At 49.8% G+C, this 26,335-nt stretch overlaps 1 protein-coding gene across 1 annotated transcript in view; it reads right to left on the bottom strand.

The window, feature by feature from the left end:
- The window catches only part of AGBL1 (ATP/GTP binding protein like 1), a 161,018-nt gene that overhangs the window by 632 nt on the left and 134,051 nt on the right, over positions 1-26,335 (bottom strand). The gene's annotated exons all lie outside the window — the stretch shown is intronic.

Below are 26,335 nucleotides of genomic sequence, written 5' to 3'. Positions count from 1 at the left end.
ACCACACTGACCTTGTGTGGTTGTCACAAACATAGAAGGACACACACAGAAAGCCCAGGGCACACTGGCTGCCACTTGGCACACAGCTCTGGGGAAGGCAGTCCCTCTCGCTCCTCGGTGGAACTCGGTCAAGTGCACGGCGTGTGTGGGGCAGTTGGGATGGCAGGACACTGGACCCAGCCCTTGAGAGGGATTCGACCTCAGAGGGAAGCACCCGGCAGCTCAGTCTTAGGTCGTCACGCTCTCTTCAGTTTGCAGAGGGACTGGCGGACACGCTGTCTGCCCAGTCAGGGGGCAGTGACCTGAGTGGACCTTATGGGGGGTGCACTGGCGAGAGGAGGAGAGACCCCCTTCCTCTGCTGACGGAAAACGTCCAGAGCATCTCAGGGGTGAGGCATATCCTGAAACCACCTCTGGGGTCGGGGGGAGAATGTGTTGTGACTGATTGGTGATGTCTGTCACCGCACACCTGGAGCAGTGGGGGTGGCGGGGAGATGTGGCCTCCTACCAGCCAACCACTGCGTCTGCCTCACCCCTTGTCCGAGTGTATGTCCGTGGTTTTCGTTCCGACTCTCTTTTCTCTCTGTATCCTCGCCCGATTCCTGAGCGCTCCTACACCTGCCCCGGTGACAAGAACTAAGTGCTCTCCAAGTGCAAATGCCCCAGCCATGTACACAGCCTAAAAGTCCCACCCGTCATTTATTTCCATACACCTCAAACCACCGTGACTCAAGCGTGGCTCTTCCTCCCTTACACAGCTGCCTTTCTGAGGAAACAGACCGTGTCTCTAATTCCATGTAAAGAAAGACAAAACTGAGGAACTCCCAATAAGAGACTTAAAGAACAAGTAATTAAAGACACAAAGAAATAAACTTTTAAAAATCATATCACCAAATCACATGGCTATTATCAATCAAGACAAAAAAAAACACTCCATCTAGATGTCGACAACCACCGAGACGTTACGGGTTTAAGGGGCACAGATCGGTGCCTTTTCACTACGTCGAGGGCAGGTGACGTCAGTCCCTTGTGGATTATCTGCACACTGGGGGTGACACTCAGCTGTGCTTTTCCTGAAGCAGATGTCCCGAGCGCATTCCAGGAATGGCCGGAGGCACCAGGTAGAAAGAAACAGTCGAGCAGGAGTTAAAGTTCTCACTCTGTCCGAGGCCACAGCATTTGCCGGCTGTGACTAACACGCCGTCCTACAATGGGCGAGTGAGCGGATGGAGGGCCTGCAAAGCGCCCACAGCAGGGAAGAACATTCCCAGAGGTGTGGTGCTGCCGCCGGGACTGGGCCCCGCAGGGTAAGTGTCATCTCACCAGGGACGGGAGGTGAGAGGGGGGCTTCTAAGCCGTGGGGAAGACGCACGCGAGAACTCAGAGGGGTGAACATCGGTGCGTCCAGGAATAAAGAAGAGTGACGTGTGGCTGACGCAGAGGACTGAGGGCACGGGAATTTACAAAGGCAGGGGGATGTTACACTGGTGCATACGTGTGTGTGTGTGTGTGTGTGTGTGTGTATTTCAGGGACCTGGACTTTATAAGTCAGAAGCTCTCAACCATAGAGTCGGCATCTCATCAGAAGGCTGTGATCAGTAACGAGGTCTACTGAATAACCATCAGCTACTAATAAAAATACAAATGTTTGCCTGTAATATATATGTAGACATGTATCGTACATACATACGGTACTCCCTCCCCCATTTGTGATTTCGGTTTCCATGGCTCAGATACTGGTGGTCAACTGTGGTCCAGAAATATCAGGAGGAGAGTTTCAGGAATAAACAATTTATACGCTTAAACCGCATGCCGTGCTGAGGAGCACGGTGACATCTCATGCGGTCCCACTCCATTCCCCCGGATGTGTATCATCCCTTTGCCCGGCATCTCCACACGGTACACACTCCCTGCCCGGCTGTCACTCCGTACGCGTCTCGGTGACCAGACCAACGGTCACGGTACTGCAGTGCCTGAGTGCAAATCACCCTCGTTCATCCCACAACGGCCCCAGAACGCACAAGCAGTGATGCTGCCAGCTCGGACACACCACAGAGAGGCCGGGAGATGTTTCCTTTAAGGGGAACAGTAAGCACAGGACGACCCTTTGAGAGAAAGACCACCTTCCCGTAAGTTTTATTACAGGACATTGTGATGACTGTGCTACCTTGTTAGTTGTTAATCTCTTGGTGTGCCTACTTTGTACACTCAACTTGACCACAGGTACGTACGGACAGGAGAAGCATGGCACATACAACATTCAGTATCATCTGCGGCTCCAGGCACCCACTGGGGGTCTTGGAACAAGTCTCCCATGGATACGGGGACGACTGTGTGTGCTGAACAGGTTTCCCGTCGTCCCTGCAACAACGGCACCGTGAACGGCATGCATGCACGCATGCAGGTGCGCTTTCTGGACTGGGGAGAGAAGAGGAAAGGACAGACTTGTACCGAGAATGCTGGATACGCGCGCCCCAGAAACGAACGGCGGGGAGCCACTGCTTTCAGAAATAACGGTCAATAATCGTTTTTCGACACAAAAAACACACACCGAGGACGGCCTCTGAAAAGCGATTCTGACTTCGCTGTTCGTAAGCCGTTTGTTTAACCAGAGACCGTGCGGTGGGTCTGCTGGGGCGGAGAACCGCTTCCAAAGCCCTGTCTCCAGTGCTCAGGTTGCAGCCCCACCCCTCCCCCCTGAGGTGAGAGCTACACACATTCCCAAAGAAGCTGCGTATTGAACTGGGTGCTCTTCACGTAAAACTAGCAACCTGCTAACCGAAACTACCAAATAAGCATATTGGGGGCGGGGGCGGGGGGTGGAGGGGGGGGATGCACAGTCAGCTAGCCGAGCACAGCTGAAGTCAGCTGAGGGTCGGCCTTCCCACTCTCTCATTCGCCCACGATCACTTCCAACGCCTTCCGAAGCGAGCTGCACTGGCACTCCAATAAGAAGCCTGTTGAGAATAAAGAGGCTTGATGAATTGGTGCCCAATCAGTAGCCTATTTTTGGTTCTGTAATTCCATATCACTCGCTTGGTGGTTTTTGAACTGTGTTCGTTCACAGCGCTTTGAACAACAATCGTAAGAGCTCCCCGCCCAGCAAGAATAAAAAATAGCTTAAGCTCTTGTAAATTTTCAGTACAACTGACCGCTCTCATTGTTTGCACCATTTGCCTCCCAGCCCATTAGTCAATAAGCCAAATGCCCTTGCAAACAGACAGCAACAATTATCTCTCCTTTGGAGGCTCAGGTTGGTAATCTGCTACATTGTAGTATGCTGGAAGACCTCACTGGCTGTTCCGAGGTCCTGAAGAAGCCAAGGAAGAAAAAACCATGGGTTCTCGCGAAGGTACGAGCAGCATTTTAGCCGTTTCTAGTTGATTTTCCTCTCTTCCTCCCTTTGATTTAAGCCAATTTTGCAGTCATAGTGGTGAGTTAAACTTACGGGACCATTCAGTTGCAGCAGCAAACGGTGCCCCAGAGAACCCCTGACACACAACAGCTGTAAATACTGTGCAACACACATACCGTGTGTGTCATTTTTTTTCTTGTAATTGACAGTTCAGTTTTAATAACTCATCTCTACTGAGGGTAGGACAAAATGTGTCAGGCATCTGCATTTTTTTTCCTCTGCAATGGATAAAATATATTTCAGAGGCCACCAAAATCTATGGCGGAGTCATGGTTTGGCAATATTCTCGTTCTTTTTTGAAAAGATGCCAATGCTTAAAGCTGAGTATTGAATTTATGTTCATGGTAATGAGATCTCTGACAAGAAGTCAGACACAGGCAGAGGGCTGTGGGAAGCCTAGGCGAGACCAGGCTCCAGGCCAGTGGGAAGCCGAGTGAGAACTGGGGACACAGGCAACGACACCCATGTGTCCCCGACTCTGCAAACATCCATTCATTTCTTCCAACAACGCACATTAAGCTCCTACTGGCACTCAGCAAGGTTCTGGGGGTTCCAAGAGAAATAACAGTGTTTGCCCTTAGGGAACTAATCATCGCCTGGTGGGAAAGACAGGCGCACAGATAATTACGATCCCGTGCGATCAGGGACATCCGTCAAGACAGTTTCCGAGCACAGCGGAACACTCATTAGAAAATTATTTATAATAATGCGAAGAACTGGAAATGGCTGAAATGTGCATCCACAGGAAACCGGCGAAAGCAGTGATACATAAAACAGAATATTAGGCAATCATTAAAAATAGCACACAGCTCTCCTCCTGTCGACATGAGGATGAGAGGAGAAAACCCAGCAAGAGTTGCGTCACAGAAGGTCCCGTGTGCGTGTGGCTGTAATGTTTCCTCACGACATCTAAACACAGAGACAGCTCTGTGCCGGGAGGTCATCTGGGTAATATTTGTGTCTCCTTCACCCCTATCTAGAATGCTTGCCAATTCGGAAAATAATAACCATGAGTCAGTTTCCCCAGAGGCAAACAGTTGTAAGTAGCAGTAAACCACAGAAGAGAAAGAGGGGAAAAAATGAATCTTCACAGAAGAGGTGACACCAGATCTGGTTCGACCAGCTTAAGAGTTTGCTGAGGAAGAAGAGAAAGGAGGGAGGTGACCGAAAGGACTAGGTGTATTTTGGGAACTAATGAGGTCATAAAGCCGAGTGACTTCCTGTGACTGCAGGGAAGAATGGAAGGGAAGCAACAAAGACACCCCCCCCTTTTTTTAAAGATTTTATTTATTTACTTTTTAGAGCAAGGGAAAGGGAGGGAGAAAGAGAGCAAGAGAAACATCAATGTGCGAGAGATACACTGATGTTTGTCTCATTGATGGTTGCCTCTTGTGCACCCCCTACTGGAGACCTGGCCCACAACCCAGGCATGTGCCCTGACCGGGAATTGAACTGGTGACCTTTTGGTTCACCGGCCAGCACTCAACCCACTGAGCCACACCACCCAGGGCACAAAGCTACCTTTGCAGCCCACGCTAAGGAAATCACAAAACAATTGTAGAAAATCGTTACCTAATCGTTACCCCAATCGTTCCTGTGGGGCTGAAGACTCAGATAGCGGGGTGAAGGCATTGGACAAATACCCAGAAGAGTGCACTGTATAGTCTATCTTCTTTCTTGTCTGTATGCGAATGGACCGGGTTTTTTCACCCACTGTTCCTTATGTCTCTATTAGCTTGGTAGCCGTATATCCTTTAACTTTTCTGAAAGCAGTTACCTGAGAGATTATGTTATGTACCTTTGACTTACCGTAGTATAATATAATAATATAATCTATTATATTGTAATTCCCACTATACATCTTAAATTCACAAAAAAATATAGTTGTAAATTCAATATTAATTTAGACTAAATCATATATTTACCCTTTTAATTACTCCTCACTCCCTACTGCATTTGAAGTTTCCATCAGATTTTATTTTCTTCTGCCTCAAGTCACCTGTTAGTATTCTTCTAGAACAGGCCTGCTAATAGTGAATACTCTCTCCTTTTGTTTTTCTGAAAATGAATTCATTTCATCTTCAGTTTTGAAAAAATATTTTTTGCTGAGTGAGGACCACATCAACCACCCTGAACTCCCTGCTTTCTACTTTTCCCCAAACTTAGCTGCTTTTAACGCCCCTTACAAGTACTCAGACCTGGGTCTTTTTATTTTGGAGAAATGGGAGTATGTGTTTTGGTTTTCAACGATACACGTTCTTCTTATGCGGTTTCCATAGAAGGGAGAATATTTTCAATGGAATTTCCAAGTTCTGGAACTTTCTTATGCTTTAGAAAAAATTTTTTTCTGTTGGTTACGTTGAAATTTCCAGGTAGACGATCCTAACACCTGCAAATAATGAAGCCTTTCTCTCCAAGGGCGATAGCACTGATTCCTGATACATTTCAGATTTCTTGGACTCTCCTCAGTCTCATGAAGCAAAGAGTAATTAAATCCATTCATCGTTGTCTCCCCTGGTGGGAGATGAGCAGGCAGTTCGGGCCAGCTCTGCGTGTCGTGAGGGATGACAGGGGACACACGGAGGGCACGGCCGTAGAACAGCTGAGAAGGCACTTCCCCACGTACACTGTTCCTTCAGAGTGCACCTCTGAGCTGGGCAAGACAGGTATTACCGTCTTCTCGTTCACACGGGCCAGAGAGGAGAGAAAGCAAGAGAAACAAATGCCCCACATCACCGTCCAGTGCTCCTTTCCTTTCATCACACATTATTCCGAGGGTGCGCCTGGAGGAAGGCTGAAACGAAGGCTATGGAGACAAAATGCGATGATGTGCGGCAGAGAGAGCGAGCACCGTGTAAATTATGATGCAGGTACGTTGGGTTTCAGGCCCGCTTCTGCCTCTTACGAAGTGAACGGATTTGGGGAAATTAAACCCTTTTGAAATCTCGGTTCCTGACCTATAAAGCAAGGCTCTCTTAGGTCTTTGCAACGGGAAATTCAGTGATTATCAATGGCAATGTGAAACGTGGTAGATAAAAATGAAACTTTTTAGCCCAGGGTTTTAATCTCCTTTGATCCTATTATATTCTTCTGTATTCTTTTGATAGAGCTGCTAAGGAGAAGCAAAATTATGTAGAGCTCCATCTCTTTTTAACTCTTTTTTTCAATATTCAGACGCAAATGCTAATAAGTAGTAAAGTGGTCAAAAGTCAGGTGGCAGCAGCAGAAAACCGTGCTTGAAATCAGCTTCAGAACAATCAGTGTGGGCACTGCTGGCTGCCCCTGACAGCGGGGCCCCTTTCTTCCCGTGTGAGTAGGGTCTGTCTGTTCACACGCCCCCCCTCCCCCCACCCCGTTCACACACACTGATGCTCTGAGCTTTCTGGGCCGTGTGGAGCAGTCCCCCGCCAGCCATGGTTTCAGGCACCCGTGGTCAATAGCAGTCTGCAAACATTAAGTGGAAAATTCCAGGAATACACAATTCGTACGATTTAAATTGCATGCTGTTCTGAGTAATGTGATTCATCTTCCCACGGCATCCTGCCCAGGACATGAATTATCTCCCTGTCCGGCACATCCGCACTGTGTACTCTACCCGCCTGCTCGCCGGATCTGCTATCACATCGACTGCTGCAGTGTCACAGGGCTCGTGTGCAAGGCCCCCTCTCAGTACCCTCACAACGGCTGCGTCTTCTGCCCCGCCCCATAGCGTCGCGGAGGCCGGGCGTCATCTCCCATCATTACAGATGGGTGAGCACTGGATAAGAAGATAATTTGAGAGAAACTATCTTCCCATAACTTATTACAGTATGTTATTACAATTGTTCCATTTCACCAGTTATGAATGCTAATCTCTTACTGAGCCTAATTTGTTAAACTTTATGGTAAGTATGTATGCACAGGAAAGGACAGTGTATACCGAGTTCAGGACCATCTGCACTGGGGGCCTTGGAGCACACCTCCACCCTTATGGGGGGACGGCTGTACCATCAGGGTAAGAAAATGACCAGACTGCAGTTTTCCAAACTGTTCTCATTTGTGTTTCTTCCAAATGCTGAGGTAAACCCCTCAGTTTTCCCCAAATTGCTCATCTTCACCCCTACCCTTCTCGAGTATCAGGAAGTGTCCTCAGATCTTGTCCCTCCCAGCATTTTGCACTCTGCCCTCCCTTCAAAGTCTGACCTGTGATCTCTAGAATGCGCCACGCCCCCCACCCCATCCCAACCGAGTTTCAGGTGGCCTGAGAGCCCTGACTTTTCTCTGTGAAGGGATTTCTTGGTGCCCTCTGAGAGCTGTGGGGCTCATGCTCTGGCTGAGGGGGGGTGTGCGGGGGGCGGAGAAGGAGTGGAGTGTGGATTCTCAGGGCAACAGGGAGGAAGCCCCGAGCCAAGGCCAGCTATGATCCCCGCTCCGCTGGTGAGCTCTGGAAATTGACTAGCAGATTACCGTCTTCCTACCGGCAGCCCACGAATCTTTTTTCTTCAGTCTTTTAAACTGCTTCACAAAGTGCAAGTAATCCACAGAGCAGGGAGGCAAATTTTAAAGTAGAATGTGTTTTCCTCCTAAAGCCCAGGATCTTCAAGGCCCCAGTGTCTCTCATTGCTCCTTTCTCAGTCACATACCCTCCTACTTCTTTTTTTAATCTTCACTCCAGGACATGTTTACTGATTTTGGACGAAGAGGGAAGGAGAGAGAGAGAGAAAAACATGGATCGGTTGCCTCCCACTCAGGTATGTGCCTTGACCGGAAACAGGACCTGCAACCTTTTGATGCATAGGACGACACTCCAACTAACTGGGCCACCAGGCCAGGACGCCTCCGGCTTCTTAAACACAAGCCTACCACCTCTTCCTCATCACTCGGTCCAGCCACACAGCCACCCAAGTGATCTAAAAAGCTACCAGGAAAACCCAAGTCCGACTGGAGTACATCCACTCATCGAGTCCTCACTGACAGTCCCCACCGTGGCCTCAGCCACCCTGTCAGTCTCACTTCCTGTCCCTCCTGAACCAAAGGTTCTTCACTCTGCTTTTCACTGCTCCCAAAACACAGCACGGCGTTTCCCTTCCGTGGCCCTGGGTGGCCGTCCACACCGTCCCCTACGTGTGGAAGTCCTCCCCCACTCCTCTGCCTGCCAAAACCCGAAGCTCCCCCCGACTCCCCCAGGCCGACAGAGCGGCTCCCGTCTCCCATGGACCACGTGCATCACTCATGCGTCTGCATCCAACTCCCCCAGCGCCCTCAGAACCCACTTCCTTGCTGGGCCTCCCCCACTGTCCTGTCTGCTTCCTGCACCTACTTCTCTGTCCTAAAGCTGTGTGCCCGGGGGGGTTTTCAGCAAAAATTCTGCTAAGCAGATGGGTGTCATCAATAGTAGTTAGCTCCTGTTATTCACCCCTCCATGCCCAGTTGCGTCTCAATGTATTAATTCACTACTATTTTCAAGTCCATTCATTCATTCATTCATTCAGTATATTCTGAGTTCTAAAGATGCACCAGGCTCTGCAGCAGAGAATGGAGCTCTAGCAGTGAGAGAGTCAAAGCCCCCGACCATCAGGAGTTTGCGTTCCAGTGGGAGAGGCAAAGAGTAACATCAGGGAAGCCCCACGAAGAAACATCACGCAGAGAGGCAGCAGAGCACTCCGAGGAGGGGTGGGGCCGTCATGTCACAAAAGATGGCCAACTCCGAGGAGTTCACCTAGGAGATCGAAAATGTCACCGTTTCAATACGCAGTCGATACCAAAAAATGACTGAGATAGTTCTCATTTTCTTTCTGCACAAAGTCATCACAAGAGTGGTATTCATACTTCCAGCTCATCTCAATTTGGACTCATCCCTTTTCTCTGCCCAGCGGCCTTCTGGGGCCCCTGACCATGACAGTGAACATGCCAGCCCTGGATGTCTCTCACTGAAACCCTTCGCCACACTTCACGGTGAAAGTTTATTATAACCCAGTGGAATATGGCTGAGGCACTGAGGAGATGAAGAAAAGGATAAAGCTCCACGCCAAAGCCCCCAAATTTCTGTTTCGCTGCCTTCTTTCTCGTGAAGCAGTCCAATTTTGAAAAATTACAAACACATATTTCTTTGCAAAGCACAACGCCGCCTTCTCGTTCTGCACCCTCCTGTCTCTCCCCCATGAGCAAGTGGGTTTGGATAATTCGCATAAATGAAAAGAAAATCAGGAAGTCTATTCCTGGGCAATTTTCAGATCACCAAGAGGAAGTGGTGCAATCGAGGCTGAGATAACAATTTTAGACTCGGCATAAATACGCGCAGATTCATCTGCATCTCCTCATCTGTGTCAAGCTGCACAGATTTTCCCGAAGATTTTGTTATATGATAATACGGTGGAAGTAAAAAATAATACATCTGTGCTATAATGACACATAATGTCTACAGGATGATAATGCAGTATTTGGATTGGGTTTGAAAAATTTCCCTACACAGAAATGACAGTCACTTGGGAGAAGTGGGTAATCGCATCAGGAAAATTGCAAACAGATGCCGATGCACCCCTCTCGCCCTACCGCCCCCGCCCTGGAGTTTGTCGGAGGATCTCAGTGAGGGATGCCTGCAGTTCTGCCTGGGGCCTGCGGGCTCTGTGGTACCCAGGACTCAAGCTCCTTTGCCCCGACCTCCCTGGAAGAATCGCTGCTGCCCAGAGGAAAGCCCGAGGTCATTTCCTCCAGCTCCAGGGGTTCTCAGGGTGGCTCTGGCACCTGCAGACCCCCGAGGGTGGGGCCAAACCACTTCCCGACATTTCTGAATGGCTGTCTTCTAAAGACGGAGCCAAGGCTCAGGCCACTTTCAGCCAAGAGCGCCTGGCCTGAGCTCTGTCCCCACGGAGCCGTGCATCCCAGCGACCTCGAGAAACACAGATGACCAAAATGACATGAGGCCTCTTCATGCTCCATGACGACCCATCCAGCATGGTGCCAGGTGGGTGCTAGACCTACCAAGGGGATCACTCAGTAAAGTACATAAATGTGCAACTAGCGGGCCATACACCTGGAACTAGCACAATAGGGAATGTCAACTGTAATTGAAAAATTAAAATATGTTTTTAAAACCCCCCGTATTCTGTGTTACATTTGACCACGTTTAGGCATACGGAAGGCACCAAAAGAGAATCTTGAAGAAAGAGACTGAAGCGTTATCCGCTCTGCTCAGAAAACTGTGAAATATTCTCAGTGAATCATTCTGCTCTCAGGGTGCACGCAGCAGATTTCTCACTTTGCTCTTTCCCACAGCACTGGCCGGGACGTGTCTGAACACAGAAAGACCCCGAAACCCGGGAGGGAGCAGGCTCCGGGTCCCGGAGGCAGAGCGGCCACGGAAGCCAAGCGCCCGCCCCCACCGTGGCGCGGTGGGTGGCCGGGCGGCCGTGGTGCATGCCGGCTGCTCTCGCACCCCGAGAAGAGGGGAAGGCAATGAGTGAGAGTGAGGGAATGAGATGGGGTGGCCAGTGCGGTGAACAGTTTGCAGGGGGTGTGACTGGGACGGTTCTTCCTGAAACGAAAGCCTGCTCTCCGCAGGGCGGTGTCTTTCAGAAATCCTCGCCTTCCTCCAAACCCTTCCAGTTCCAGCCACCCCTTCCCAGGTTGTGGCCCAATTTTTGAAAGTTCTCTCTCTGCCACCTTGCTCTCATGAAAGGCCTGCGTTACTATCTGTTTTAGCTAACAAAAAAAAATCTGAGTAGGATTTTTCAATTTTATGAAAACATGGAAATAGTGTCTTGCGTTCACTTTGCAGCAAATCGGGTGAGGCAGCATGCACCTCGCTGAGCTCCTCCCCCAGGAACCACACTGGTATCTCGGCACCAGGCCCCAGAGCTCCGCGCTGCATCTGCGGGCGTCTGGGCTTCGACTCCGTTCTCTAGTGCACCCCTACCACGACACACCTACGGTAACGGCTTCTCCCCTCACGCCGCTCTGGCTGAGGAAAGGTCTCATAGGAACTCCCTGCCTTCAGAGCAGGCGGCAAACCTGTGTTTCACGGAGCTGAAAACCCACTCTGAACAACACACGGTGAGTCAATTATGGGCTGCAGTCGTCAGGACCCAGAGGGTAGGGGGATGAAATTTAAGAGTCTTGAGCCCAAAACATACACGTCACCACCTGACACAGGAGCAGTGAGCGCGGCTCACAACCAACTGGAGCCCTGCCAGGAAATTTGAACAGCTGCATTGCTTGCTCCCCACGGGGAAGTCTGGACTGTCGCAAGGGGTGGCTCGGAGCAGGTTGGCCAGGGAGCCTGGAGGTGCGTAAGGAATGGGTGCAACCAGCAGTTGAGAAGTAACCTCGGTGCTTAGTTATCCCATAAACACAACCAAGAGCTGCTCCAGACTCATGCGGGCTGGAAAGGGGTTGTTATTTATTTTTTTTTAATTAAGGCTAAGCTGCTGGTTCATGGTAAGAGAGGAAAAAGGAGGGAGCGAGGGAAGAAACGAAAGAGAAAGAGAAGGAGGAGGAAGAAGAGGAGGAGAAAGAGGAAGAGGAAGAGGGTTATTGCTGCTGCTGCTGCTCCAATCAAAATGACTACGGGGTGACCCACCGGTTTTTCACTTACATAACCTGACAAGCGTATTTCGGATGCCCTGTTGCTTGGCAACCTGCCTTTCATGTCGAAGCCATTTAAATGTATTCACCTACTGAATTAGGGATATTCACAGATGACTGGGCAACAAGAAAGAGCCCCTGGCAGGCCGAGAGCTCCTTGGACATGTGGAATCCACAGAGGGTGTGTGGAGGGGGGCTGGTCAGAACGCCGGACGGAGAATACTGGTGACACATTCAAGCCCAAAAGTGAGAGGATGAGATCAGCATGCACGGCTGCTCACTGCCACTGCACCAAGCTTCTGTTGGGGTCTGAGACTGACTTCTGGGCCTCCCCCAAACCCTTGCTGCCAGCAGCCACCAGGAGACTCACCTGGAGACAGGGCCCCTGCACGTGGGCCTCCACCCGCACCGTCTCTGGGGCCCGCAGCCGCCCTGCTGCAGGGGCTCGAGATGGTCACAGTGCATTGTTTCAGCCAGCGGAACTGGAAACGGGGAGGCCTTGCCCGACACCCACATCCCAGAGTTGCCCCACGGGCAGAGGGTCACCGAGTCCCTCCTGCCTGCAAAATGCTGTGCTGCGTGTGCTCCCCTCTCCCCAACCCCTCTCCCCACCCCCTCTCATCCAGGACACTCAGTGTCCCCGCCCCCACTGCTCTCAGGATGACAGTCAGACTCGCCGGGGCACAAGGCCTTTGGTGACCTGCCTGCCCAACGGGGAGACATCACCCCATGCCGCACCCGCACGGGTACCCCGAGAGCACCCACAGAGCACGCCTGGTCGCCCCCCCCCGCCCTGGTCCGTAGGCCCTGTTCTGCTCCACGGGCTCCTCCTTCTGTGGGGACGCCCGTCACACCCTCCCTGGACTTCAGATGGACTTCACGTTCAGCCCCAGTTTCACTCGTTGCAGGACAACCTCCCTTCTGACCTCCTCCGGGTGGACTTATCCCCCCGAGCCTGTGCTCCCGTGCCAGCAGGCACATTGCTTTACTGTAGCAAGCACTGGAGAGGTGCGCCCTGCCCGTACTTCCTGCGTCCCCTCCCCATCTCCAGCTGAGACGCACTTCCAGGGGGAAGGACGTGCCCCTGGGCCTGGGGCCAACGTGCTTCGTAAAAACTCGGTAAAGTATTCACGGCCTGAAAGCACCTATACATTGGCTCCAAACTATGGAAAGGATCTACTAAACTGAAATAAATGTTTAATTGTCCACAAATTAGAATGTGACATCAACTCCATCAATTTTGAAATTCGGTGTTCATAAAAATTTTATTGCCTTTGAAAGTAATATCCAGTTGCAGGAATATCTGATTATAGACAATGATGGCGCATAGCCAACCATCAATGAAGGGTCCCCCATAGCCAAGTAATTGCAAAAGCAAACATGAAATCATTTCAAATTCAGTAAAAAAAAAAAAAAGATAATGTGGGACATGAGTGTTTTTTATGATGTTTAATATCGTTTGTGATGGGGCCTCCAGCTCTTAAAGTGCCTCAGGCCTAACAAGACTTTAAAATGGCCCTGAGTGTGTAGATTTAATTCAATTTTGTTTCCCCGGGAACCGGGGAATCAGCACAGTGACTGGTACGCACAAGCACGCAAGCTCACGTGCGTGAACGCACGCCCGGTTGTGCAGGCTTCTTGGTGGGAATGTGCATCGGGGGAACGAAGGCCAGTGGAAATCCAGCAGGCGCCAAAAGCAAGGAGTTCAGGAGCTGTGCTGGACAACCATCGAGACGTGACTCCAAATTGGACAATTATGGGGACGAGCAGCCTTCGAGAGCCACGGCTGGAAAACCGGAGCTAAATAAAACAGATTAGTACACCCTGTGCGGGCACGGACGGCCTTCAGAATTAAGAGGAGTTTAATGAGGTGTTTATTGTCCTCCTCCGGGGTTTCGAGACCGAGCGAGACAGAGACAAGCACGCGAAGAAACAGACAGGACGACGCAGGGAGAGTCAGAGGAGTGCGCCCAAAGTAGAAAGATGCTGTCGTGTGGGAATCTTGGGTCATCCGTTTTCCTGAGCAGTGGATGGATTTAAAGGTCCCCAGAAAGCCATTTAATACAAGCCGAATGACACCCCGCCGGCGCCCGGTTTAAAACGGCCCTCTAGGCCGTGCCGAGGGAGCACATCAGAGGTGGGTCTCGCAGGCGGCACCTAAATGGATATTTTAAAAAATCAAGTCAGCCCTTAAATTTACTTGGAGAGCTCTCAATTTTGAAGCTACCCGCTATGAATCTTTTTGAAAAGTTAGAATTCTCACAGCTATTCTTCTGAAACGAGACACAAGGTACCCGGGTACGGCCGGCCTGCTGCAAAGCACTTGCAGACTGCCCTGGGCCCTGGCCGAGTGGCTCTGCTGGTTAGGGCATCATCCCAATTCACCAAGGTCGCAGGTTCGATCCCTGGTCAGGGCACAGAAGTACTCTGAGTGAGCTTCAGGGCCTTATTTGAAAAGTGGGGAATAACAGTACCCAGTGATAGAAGTTAACCAACCTCATTGTGGTTATCATTTGGCAACATATACATGTATCAAATCATCATTTGTATGCCTAAAACTCATATAATATTGTTTATCAATTATATTTCAATAAAGGTGGAAAAAATAGTACTTCTCTCATGGGGTTATTGCCCAAATTAAACATGAAAATGCATGTAAAGTGTTTTCCAAAGTATAGAGTACATATTATTGTTCAATAAATGCAATTAATTAAGTTGTATAATTTTTAATTAAGGAGGATTGTATTATTATTCAAGCTATAGTAAATAGAATGAAGGAATCGATAAATTATTGGCGTGGCCACATCTAGCTTAAACGGGAACCATTCAAATGCAAAATAAACATTTAAAAACATTTGTCTAAAACGCAACACAGAACATGGGGAGAGAGAGAGAAGGGTGTGCACTGTTGCACTGATTCATGCAATATTATTATAGTAAATCCTGCTCCATGCAGGAGCAGCAGTGCCCATAACAGGCAAGACAAAGGGCTCCCTGCCACTCAGACTGACCGGGATCTGACCAGGGTGGCCAGCCGGCCATCCTGACTTGCCCAAGACCACCCAAGTCTCGGTGCTGAAAGCTGCATCTCCCGTGCAGACCCTCCATCCTAGTCCGGCCATTTCACTTGCAACGGGACTGTGCATCAGTGATTCTCGGCCAGCGTCCATGTCCTCAGCTGCCCAGTGAGGATAGGGATGACCATCATCCCATCGCCGTATGTGGTTGGGAGGACTCAAGAAGATGATGAGACCAAGAGCGTGGTCTAAGCCAGACACGCAGTACGTGCACGGTAAATAACTACTTGTGAGCTACTTCGGCAAAGCCAGCCTGTCTCTCAAAGGCCACCCTGGAAGCCCAGGCCACTCAGAACTTCTGCAAAACCCGGCATTGAGGCCAACACGGCTGGCAGGACGAGTGCAGGGAGACAAAAAAAGTCCCCAGGAAACAGAGCCCCAAAGAGTGAGGCAGGAGGAGGAGGCTGATGAGAAGGGAAACGATTTTCACTGACACAGAAATATCTTCCATGGTAATCAGCATTGACGGGAAAGGGAAATAAGGGGAATTTATGTGACAGTTTAATAGGGTTTTGTGAAATATGATATTATTTTAAAGTTTGCCTGAGTAAGGCAGACGGCGCATTAGGGTGACTCCAACTCCGAAAAGATGATGATACTGTCTTCTAAACTCTGAAATTTGCCCCGCTGTTTCTTTGCTGTGCTACGTTATGTGTTTATATTGTACATACATATGTATAATATTGTCATATATTGATTACGTCTCAATAAAGGTAGAGAAAATAATACTTGTCTCATTGGGTTATTGTCTAAATTAAACATGAAAATGGATGTAATGCATCTTGCAAAACATAAGGTACACATTAATTTCTCCTTAAATGTAATAGTTAGGTTGTATGCAAAGTCCACCCATAGACAAAGTGAAGTATGTGCTCCCTGGATATTACCTGATAATCTGAAAGTCCTACCAAGAAATAGAAATGTTGCTTTCTTAGCATTACTTTTTTTTTCATGGTCTGTCTTCTACCATGGGAAGGAGGGGGTTACTGAGCATGAGTTTTCTTTCCCTGGGTAGTTATACAAAACACTCACCTGCCCATGTATCTAAAGAGAATGAGCATGGTGGGTGCCACCTTGGGCTCCAAATCATCAAATCCTGGAATCTGGGAGGGTTCCAGCAAGCATGGCAGCCCCCTGCTGGACGGAAGCGGTACTACCCCATGCCCTGGGCTCAGCAGCGAGATGAACAAGCCGGGAACCAGCTACTCTGCGATGTCACTTAAATTAAACAGGCTTGTAAATTGTAATACCAAATAATGTAACGAGAGAAGGCCTTGGGACCTGATAAAAAATAATGAGAAGGGAGAGCTGGGAATTCAGGACTCGTCAGCAGTGACCAGGAGACATGGTATTCTCACTTGAGGAAAGCCTGGCACAGTTATTTAGACCCAAAATGCTGCTGGAGAGAAGGCAGGTCCATCAGGCCGTGAGAACCAGCATCACCTTTAATGCCCAGCTCCCTCGGCCGATTCCTCCCGGGACGCCTCCTGCTGCTCCGGATGGAGGCTCTTTCCTGCTCCTTTCCCGACGATGTTTCCACTGATGGAGTTTAATCCATTCCGCTCTTTTCTTCTTCCATTAGTTTCAAAATTATAGATCTTTTATGCCTGTGTTTTTAGCGGTTATCCTTACGCTATAAATCTTCTGAACAACTTTTAAAGTTCCTCATAATGTATTTCCTCCTCCCAAACATGACAGGAGTTTTGGCATGTGTTAAGTACCCATTAAATACTGTCCTCTATTCTGTTCTTGTTGTCTAGACTTTATCTTATGAATCAATACATTAGTTTTTGCAGCCAGTCCTTATTGTCATTTTCCTATAAAATGTATGAACTTCTATGATCATTTCTCCAATAGCAGGCCTCCTGTATCCTGCTTACTATTCTTTCGGAGATATGGCTGCAAACTGGTCTTTTACTGAGGGTACTGTTGGCAAAGTCTCTTCATAGTTTACTGAGCTGAAACACGTCTACTTCCTTTATTCTCTTTCAAAACATTGTGTCTCGTTGCTGACCTGTTTCTTTCAGTCCGATCATGTTTTTGAAAGCCATCTGTCTTTTTTTTCCCTTGGATAGATTTTTTTTTTAAATGTCTTTACACCCTGTTGTCGTCCTGGTCAATACGATGTGACGAAGTGTAGATGTTCCTTTACTCTCCCGGGTGGTGTTCAGAATGCACTTTGGAAAACCTCAAGTATTTCTTCTCTTCTGCGAAAATTCTAAGCTATGATTTCTTCAAATATTGTGTCTCCACCGCTCCCTTCATTCTCTCCTGGGAGTCTTATTAGAAATATGTTTGTAAAAAACCATGTGAGCGTATATTAAGTAAGTACCGATTCGTCCTTCCCACTCTGGCCTTAACCAAGTTTCAGTGTGCTCACTGAAGAGGCCAGTTCTCAGACACGGTCTCAGGCTTCTCAGCTGCCCTCAACTAACGAGACCAGCTGGACAAGAGAAGTGGGGGAGGCTTGCGGCCCTGCCGTGGTCCGATACGGTTCTGGAAGAACCAGAGATACAACCTGAAAGCAACGCATGAAGCCAAGAACCTGAGCAAGTTCGTGGGAATTCCTGCTGCCAGACTGGGGGACACAAAGGGCTGGAAAAAATATAAAGTCACTTTCTTTACACTGCATGGAATTCACTCTGCTTTGATTCAAGCTTCTCCAGGGGAAGAAAAAGATTTTTTTTTGTCCTGAAAATTATGAAAAGGCACCACAATCAAAGTTTCCCATTACCATAGGGATAAAATATCAATTTTTGTCAGGATAAAACGAAGCACCGATTGGTCCTGATAGAGAAAATTAAGTTTCTGGCCTCCACTTGATTTGATATTTATCACTCCTTTACCCCAGAAATGTTCTGTCATAAGACATTTAAACATTTTATTCATAGCACGCCAGACAAACTTATGGGCTCAAGGAAAGCAGTACTGACAAATAATGGGTGTGACTGAGAGAAAGTCAAAGGATTGGGGGAGAAGAGGCAATAAAAAAAAATCAGAAGTACAAACAGCCTCGGACAGTTCTGCAAAGGGAAGAATGAGCACAGAGAGACTGCAGGCGTGAGTTTCACGTACAAGAGGCAAAGATTCCCACACCCAGGGGGCTGCCCAAGTGGCCAGTGTCGATTCCCTCCTGCAGACAGTTGCCAGGGCGACAGCGCCGTCCACCTGGGGAGCTGAGACACAGATCTGCAGCGAGTGGCTGAGCTCGCACCACGTCCCCCGTGTTGGGTTTCTCCACTCAAGATCTGGGGACCAGAGAATTCAGAGAACTGAAAGTCAGCTCCTCGAGACGAACTCGGTCAAACAGTTCAGACTGTGCCCTGTGGCTCGGTAGGCTGAGTATAATTCTGCAAAGCGAAATGTCTCTGGTTCGAGGTCAGAGCACGTACCTAGGTTGCAGGTTCGGTCCCTGGTCCGGGGGTGGGGGGGCGGGGCACATTCGAGAGGCAACCAACTGCTGTTTCTCTATCACACCAATGTTTCTCTCCCTCTCTCTCTCCCTCCCTTCCCCTTTCTCTAAAATAAGTTAAATAAAGTCCTTTAAAAGCAAAGTTCAGGCCATTACATGTGGACTTGAATAGCTCAGATAAATCTCTTCTGTTTGATATAAAAGATCATCATTAGTCTATTAAGCCTAACTAATCAATTTTTTTATGTTTGAATCCATTTGGACATTGGTGTGGCACTTGTTTGGGGTATTATCACTTGCTCTTAGAGAAAGGGAACCTCCCCCCACCCCACTTAGAAGGGCAGTTCTTGCCATATAAATAAACCAATTATATACATATATCTGTGACATATAAATAGACGAGGCTACCTCAGGTTATCCGAACACTAGTGCTGGACGTGGCGATCACAATAGCATAAAAGGGGCACTACAGTGAATCAGGACAAGACCTGCCACCTAGCTAATATATGCTACGGGTCAGTTCCATTTCAACGAGGCCCCTACTACACTGTACAGAAGGCACTCTAAGTAACTTACAGAACAACAACAAAAAAAGGTGATTGATGGACAGTTCTCATCTTTAATGAGATAATAAATATCAGAGCTAAGAAGCTAGGGATATACATTACCATAAAAAAATTTTTCAAGAAGTTGAATATAAGCCCTGGCTGGCATAGCTCAGTGGATTGAGCACGGGCTGGGAACCAAAGTGTCCCAGGTTTGATTCCCAGCCAGGGTACATGCCTGGGTTGCAGGCCATAGCCCCCAGCAACCGCACATTGACGTTTCTCTCTCTCTCTCTCTATCTCCCTCTCTTCCCTCTCTAAAAATAAATAAATAAAATATTTTTAAAAATTTTTTAAAAAAGAAGTTGAATATAAAAGTACACAGTAAATAACATGGGATTTCAAATAAAGGGCAGGATCAGTAGTCCTTGGATAAAAAAACAAACAAAAAAATTCCCATCAGGAGGAGGGGCAGATGCACTAGAATCCCAGGTTCAAGCCGTCTGCGGCACAAGCAGCAATAAGCCAACAGGGGGCGCCACAGCCGTCCCGCACTCACCCGCCTGCTCTGCGGCCAAGGGCACCGTTCTCAGAGCTCACGGGAGCCTAGCCCAGAGGGAGCACTCCGCGTGTGAACTGTCATTGACCGCTACCCTCGGCAGTGGCTGAGACCTGCAGCACCGGGCCCTGCGTCCTGGAGGACCTTGACCTGCGGACTGTTTTCAGTTCCGCCCGTGAGAGGAAGCCAATGACGGCATCTGCAGAGCAGGATGAGAGGTCGGAGTGCGAGCGTTCTGGGTGGAGAGGGCAGACTCGGCCGGCGTGGAGAGGTCAGGGGTTAATGTACTGCGAAGGCCAAGAGGGCGGGTCGTTGTCACTGAACACGGCAGAGGTGGTGGGAACGGGAAGGGAGGACACTGCCTGGAAAGGCGTCCCTGGTCGGACACACAGGCCAGGCACTGACCGGAGAGCGAGGGGAAGGAGGACCGGGTCCGACCACCACACTCTGGACCTGAGGAGCGTGGGTCCTGGGGCTACCGTGAGGAGTAATCAAGGAGTGACCGTGAGAAGAGAGGCTTCCGGGAGGTGGCGGGAGGCAACACCAGTGCCGCCAAGGGGCCACACAGGACTAATTCACGGAGGATGAAGACGGAGAAGGTGCTGCTGGGCTTGGCAGCTCAGAGGTCTTGGGGGGATGTTTTAATGTTTTCTTTATTTAAAAAATAAGTTTTTTTTTAATATTGGAACACACACCTACCTACCCACCACTGAATTGAAGGATGAGGCAAGCGTCTGTGGAATGAGCGTGAACTGGGAAGTGCAGGCAGCACGCGTGAACAAACTGTTGTGTCACAGGAAGATTCAGAGTGGGAACGTGAAGGGTGGCAGGGAGAAGGGACTGTCGTTTTAGGGCACAGAAGCCGTGGAATGTCCAGGTGAGAACGTGCCACTGGAGAGAAAGATGGATAAAGGACCACCGGAGAAAAAGAGATAAACTGGGGAGTGCCGTAAAAGAGATCAATTGAACAAATACAGAGATAAATCGAAAAGAAATGGGAGGAGGGAGGACAGGGCCCAGAAAGGGAACTTGGACTTTGCTAACCAAAAGGTGTTTCCTCACCTTGTGTAGGTATCAAAACTTAGAAGAATAGAAATCAGGAATAAATTTGAAACACAGGGAAGTAAGAATTTCAATAAGGCGAATCAGGTGAAATAGTTATACACTTGAGGGAAACAATAAATTTTGAGATTTGCATTATCCAGCACCAACCCATCCCCATCTCATGTCAGTTCTACAATTCTCCATGTAGCAGCATCCCTGGCAAACCACCTTCCCGCCTGGACTTAATTACCTCGGGAGACAGAGAACTCATTATCACATAAATCAATTAGTTCCATTTTTGGACTGTTCAAATCGGATGCAAGTCCTTCCTTCTCCCGGGTTGAAATCTGCTTTCCTGTAGCTACTACACTTCAATCCTGCACCTGCTCTCTGGGACCACAGGAATTTGGGTAAATCTTCCTTGCACACGGCTCTCTAACAAACACCTGAAGATAGCAGCCACGTGAGACAGCCCCAAGTGAGCGGCTTGGTGCTAGCTAAAATAACCCCTGAGTCCTCAAATGTTCTCTCACCCACAAACAAGCTCTACACTGATATTCTCAACGTTTGTTCACAGAAAAGAAAAAAAAAAAAAACCAGGAAACACAGCAATCTTCTGGGAATGTGGAAAGGAAAATAAGTGTCAGGACTCCAGAAAAATGAAGACTACTGGAATCTGTGGTTGTGGATACCGCCAACTGTGTGACATGGGACAGTCGGAGCCTCCTCCCGGGACTACGCTGCTCCACATGCACAGTGAGAATCGGCATCACCTTCCTTCTCCATCGGCCTCCGCAGAAGAGACTGCAGAACAGAATGCCAGAGAAAAATGCCGGAAGGAACACTACGTCATCTGCTCGGAATAAAGTCAGCCCTGACACTTGCTCCAGCCCAAGACCTGGGTCACGAGAACTGCTGCCCTGCTTCCCACATCCTCCTGGCGCGGCCTCAGGGTGAGACGCCTCGGGGGTCTCCAGCATCACGGGGCCCAGCCCAGGCTCTGCGCCGGGTCCACCCAGCTTGCCCAGACAGACGACTTGGGTTCAGCTTCCAAGTCCCACCTGGACCCTGGAAGAGCCAGCAGGCTGGCTTCGCACTGCCCCCCAGCCCCAGAGAAACAAAGGCTGCCCCCATCCTTCCTGAGACAGCAACCCAAGGTCTGGATGTTTGCTGATCTTCCACGAAGGCACTGGACTCCCTGAACTCCCTGTTTTCTTGCTCTCTTCCCCGTTGTTTTCTAAAAGGTTTTATGTATCTATTTTTAGAGAGAGGGGGAGGGAGAAAGGGAAACACTGTCGTGAGAGACATACGCCGACTGGCTGACTCCCTCCCACCGGGACGGAAGCCACAACCCAGGCACCTTCCAGGTCAGGGGATCCAACCAAGGACCCTTGACTTTGCAGGACGACGCCCCGTCGACTGGGCCACACCACTCAGGGCTGTTTCCTATTATTTACCTGAGAAAAAAGGCTTAGTCCATGGCCCCAGATACATATGTCTACGTGATTTTCCAAGTTAGCCCATTCGAGTCCCATTCCAGGTAAACGCTCAAGAATTCCATTCTAACCTCTGGCTTCCTTCCCAGTGAGTCTCTGATTTCTCGCTTTGTGGCCTTTCCCCTTCCCAGCCCGACCCAGCGGCCCCTCCCGCTGCTGCTGTGCCTCCTGTCATCCCAGCCCTGGCTGGTCGCCAACCGGCACTCTCCGGTCCCCACACCCAGATTTCAAACACCACCCAAGGCCCCTGCGGTGACCGCCTGACTCTGGAGTGTGTGCAGGCTGCCCAGCCACCCGGGGCGCTGTCCACGCAGGCTGGTGCTGAAGAGGGGACGGGCGCACAGAGCCGTGCCTCCCGGGAGACCAGGGTGTTTAAGGAAGAGGCAGGAGCTTTCTTCTCTGCACAAACTCAGGGGTGAGCTTCCAAAGCACAGGGCGTCCCAAATCAGGGGCTCCTGCAAGACACGTCACTGTGAGAACAGGACAGGCTGCTCGGCGCTGACGGAGGACAAAGGTTCCTGCCCCTGCTAGGCCCCGCCCACAGGAAGCAAAGGGCTAAACTCCAGTTCAGTTCTCAATGCAACAGAAATATTATATATATATATATATACACGCATATATATACAAAAATATATTTCTAATTACACATACACTATGCACACATCAATACACACACAAAATCTATGCATCTGTATTGGCTGGAGAAGTTATCAAATTGGGCAAAGGTGTGCGTGAGGGTGAAGCTGAGTTTGACTTTCTGCCAACTTTTGTGAGCCAGCAGCTCTCAAACGCGGAGAGTAGGATGACCTCACACGTGGAGTCTCTTCCTTTAATTAATCAGCAAAGACGTCAAAAATGGCCACAGCGCAGCCCACTCCCAGGACCGCCTGGGAGGGCCGCAGCATGTGTCCACAAGGCTGCACACGCCCTCGCGCTGCATTTATTCCAGAGTGCTGTATCGCGAATGGCACTTTTCCTGAGATATCTGTAGTGTACACGCATTAAAAAATGATACATACATCTATGTAATTGTACATGAGAGAATGTATTCCTCTTTCTATTGCTACCGTAACGAATTACCACAACCTCTGAGGCTTAAAACAAAGGCAATTTGTCTCGCAGTTCCTACTTAGAAACTCAACGTGAGTCTTGCCAGGCCAAAGTCCACGTGTCGCCTGCCCAGGGCTCTCCTCTGGGGGCTCAGAAAGAGAGCCGGCCCGCCTCCAGGCGTGTTCAGCAGAACTCGGTTTCTCGCTGTGTGGGGGCCGAAGCCCTGCCCCCTCGCTGGCTGCCATTCAGGGGTCACTGAGGCTCCTCCCCAGAGGATCCCCCCCCCACCCCCCATCTTCAAAGGCGGCGGCAGCACGTCCTGTTCTCCTCTGTCCGGCCTTTCCGGTTCCTTCTGCCGCCTCTCCCGCCTCTGACTCCAGTCACAGACAGGTCTCCCTTTTTCAGGGCCCCTGTGGGCAGACTGGGCCCACTTCAATTACCAGGGTAATCCCTCTATTGCAGGTTCTGTAATCTTAATGACATCTGCAGGGTTCCTTGGCCGTGCAAAGGAACCTATTCACCAGATACGGGGATTGGGGCAAAGACACCTTGGAGGAGCCATTATCTGGCTCACTGCAGGGACTACCAGACCGGCCACATTCTTTTCATCATAAACTTAACAGCCACTTTAGAAAATGTTAGCGGATTATCCTGAACTATGCGGGTCACTTAAGGATGTCTCCATTCTTTGCTACTGTTCTTTCATGCTTGTAAGTCCACTTAACATTATCCAGCCCTTGGCGACCCCACCGGCGACTTCTCCGTTCCTGAGCCGTCTCCGCAGTGGCAAAGACCAAAGCCCCGTGGGGCAGTGCCACCAACACCAGTGGGCTGTGGCCATCGGTCACCTCTCCTTCAGGACATCGGACACTCATCTTCACGCGCCACCCACCATCGAGGGTCTAACCATGACCAATCTAAGGCCTCTGACGATCGGATGCTTCTACCAGATGCCTGTACTGACCCTGCCCCGGGTTCTTCTCCCTATGTTTTCGCCCATCACCAAATGCACTTCCTTCTTCCTTGTGCCCCCCGGAACCACACCTCCGAGTGATTCTACCTTAACTCTCAGTCTACCTGGACGCCCCTCGGAGACCTGCCTCAGGGAAACGGGGCAGGTTCTGCTGTTCCAGGCGCCAGGGCAGGGCAGAGCCCAGCTCGAGCCTGTGGAGGTCACGGCAGCCTTGCAGGTCAGCATCTGCCCCTCTGGGGACTTGAAGTGCAGATTTAATGCCCTCCACACAGCGACACTCACTCGTAAACACCACTCTGTGATGGAAAGTACACTCTGTCTTGAGCCATGCATGCAAGAAAAAACAAAAGCAGCTGCTTTGCCAAGGGCGCACCAAGTTGACGGTAACAACTGCACCAACCATCATTTCCCCTCGCCCAGCACTGCTCCACGGTCTAGTTCTCGTATTTGCTGGGACACCGGGTCCTTACTTGCTAACTTTACCTCCATACCGCCCTAAACATCAGGACGCTGTTCGTGGACGGTCTGTCTATCAAATCTTCCCCCCCACCATGACTGCTGAGACGTCTCTCCCTCCCACTCAGAATTCGATTCGAATGGCTTTCAGCCAGATGACACATCTTGTACTTCCCAAGACAAGCCTTTCTTGTCCCGGCATTTCTCTGCCACTTTCATTATTTCCCTTTTATCCTTCAAACGATTTTATCATAAAATCACACGCGCTGCACAATAATTGGCAAAGCTTTCCAAATGTGAAGAAAGAAGAGTGACGTTTATTTCTGCCTCCTGGCAAGCCGAGGCCTTCCATCTTTGGAATCGCGATGGGTTTCATTAACGTCCTCCACTGTCCTTGTCCCTCCTCCTTTCATTAGCAAATGGAGCCTGACCTCCAGCTGGCCGGCCTCCGTGGCAGCCCATGAGGTGCATCCTCACCGTCAGGAACGCTGCTGTGCCCGGGGGGTCTTTGTGTAGCAGCATGCACCCAGGCTGGAGCTGCACCACTGTCCTGCTCCTGGCCAATTCAATTTCGCAAATAGAGTTTGCAAAACTCAGCTTCATGCTTCTCCTGGCAGCAGCCTGCATATTTTCAAATAGCCCACTCCCCACTCAGCTCTTCTGCAAAGCATCATGGGAGAGCTATGGTGCAACACATTTTACTGGACCTAGGAGCAGTAACTGAACACCACATGTGAACCTTTTCGGTCAGCCACCTCTGCACCTCCCTGGTACTTACTGCAATGGATGCTTCATAAAAAGAGTGGCACAAGGGAAAAAAATTAACATGTCTTTTTAAAATCATTAAAACAAAAACGTTGCATTTTTTTCTTACACAGTTATAGAATAGCATCCGATGTGTGATGTTCTTGTGACCACTAAGCCGCCTTCTTTCAGCATAAGAGGCTGTCTCAGCCTGTCGTCCAGGAGACAGAGAGCCTTGAGCGAGAACTAAAGTGCTTCCCGCGGGGAGAGATGCGAAGCAATGGGAAGGCTGTGTCACCACTGTACTGGTCTGCTTGAGCTACCCCAGCAAAGCTCAAACAAAAGACATCTTCTCATCATTCGAAAGGCCAGAAGTCCCTGACCGAGGCACCCACAAATCTGCGTTCTGCTGAGGGCTCTCTTCCTGGCCTGCAAACCGCCACCCTCTTGCTGTGTTCACACACGTCCTCTGCCCTTGTCTCTCTCCCTGCTCTTACAAGGGCACAGGTCCTGTCAGATCGCAGGCTCACCCCCAGGACCTTGTGTAACCTATATTCTCTCCCTGAAGGCCCCATCTCCAAATACAGTTAAGGCTTCAACACACGGTCAGGGGAGGGGCGCCATCCAGTTCCCAACAGCCATGTGGGCTCACAGCCCTCCATGGACAGAAAGCACAGGTTTCCCAGCATGTGGGGAGTCTACAGTCAACGGGAGGGAGGCATGGGACACACCTTCCTTTCCATTATAACAACCGCCACCCTCCTCCACCTCACAGGGCAGGAAATTCTCCTCCGCATCTCAGTTGCTCTAGTGGGTTGGGATGCCACAACCACACCTTTCCTGTGGGGTTTCATCCAAGTCCAGAAATGTCTGGAAGAACCAGATACCCCAGCCTTGCTGCTGCTGGTCAGCCTTTCTGATCAGGAGTGACTGAGAGTGAGAGCCTACCCTCCCCAGACAAGTGACCGGTCAGTCTGCAGTGGCAGCAGTGTGTCCAGGAGT

The sequence above is a fragment of the Phyllostomus discolor genome, chromosome 12, assembly GCF_004126475.2.
Source record: "Phyllostomus discolor isolate MPI-MPIP mPhyDis1 chromosome 12, mPhyDis1.pri.v3, whole genome shotgun sequence".
Lineage (NCBI taxonomy): Eukaryota > Metazoa > Chordata > Mammalia > Chiroptera > Phyllostomidae > Phyllostomus > Phyllostomus discolor.
Note: the sequence above shows the minus strand (reverse complement) of the source record. Positions and strands in the feature narration are given on the sequence as shown.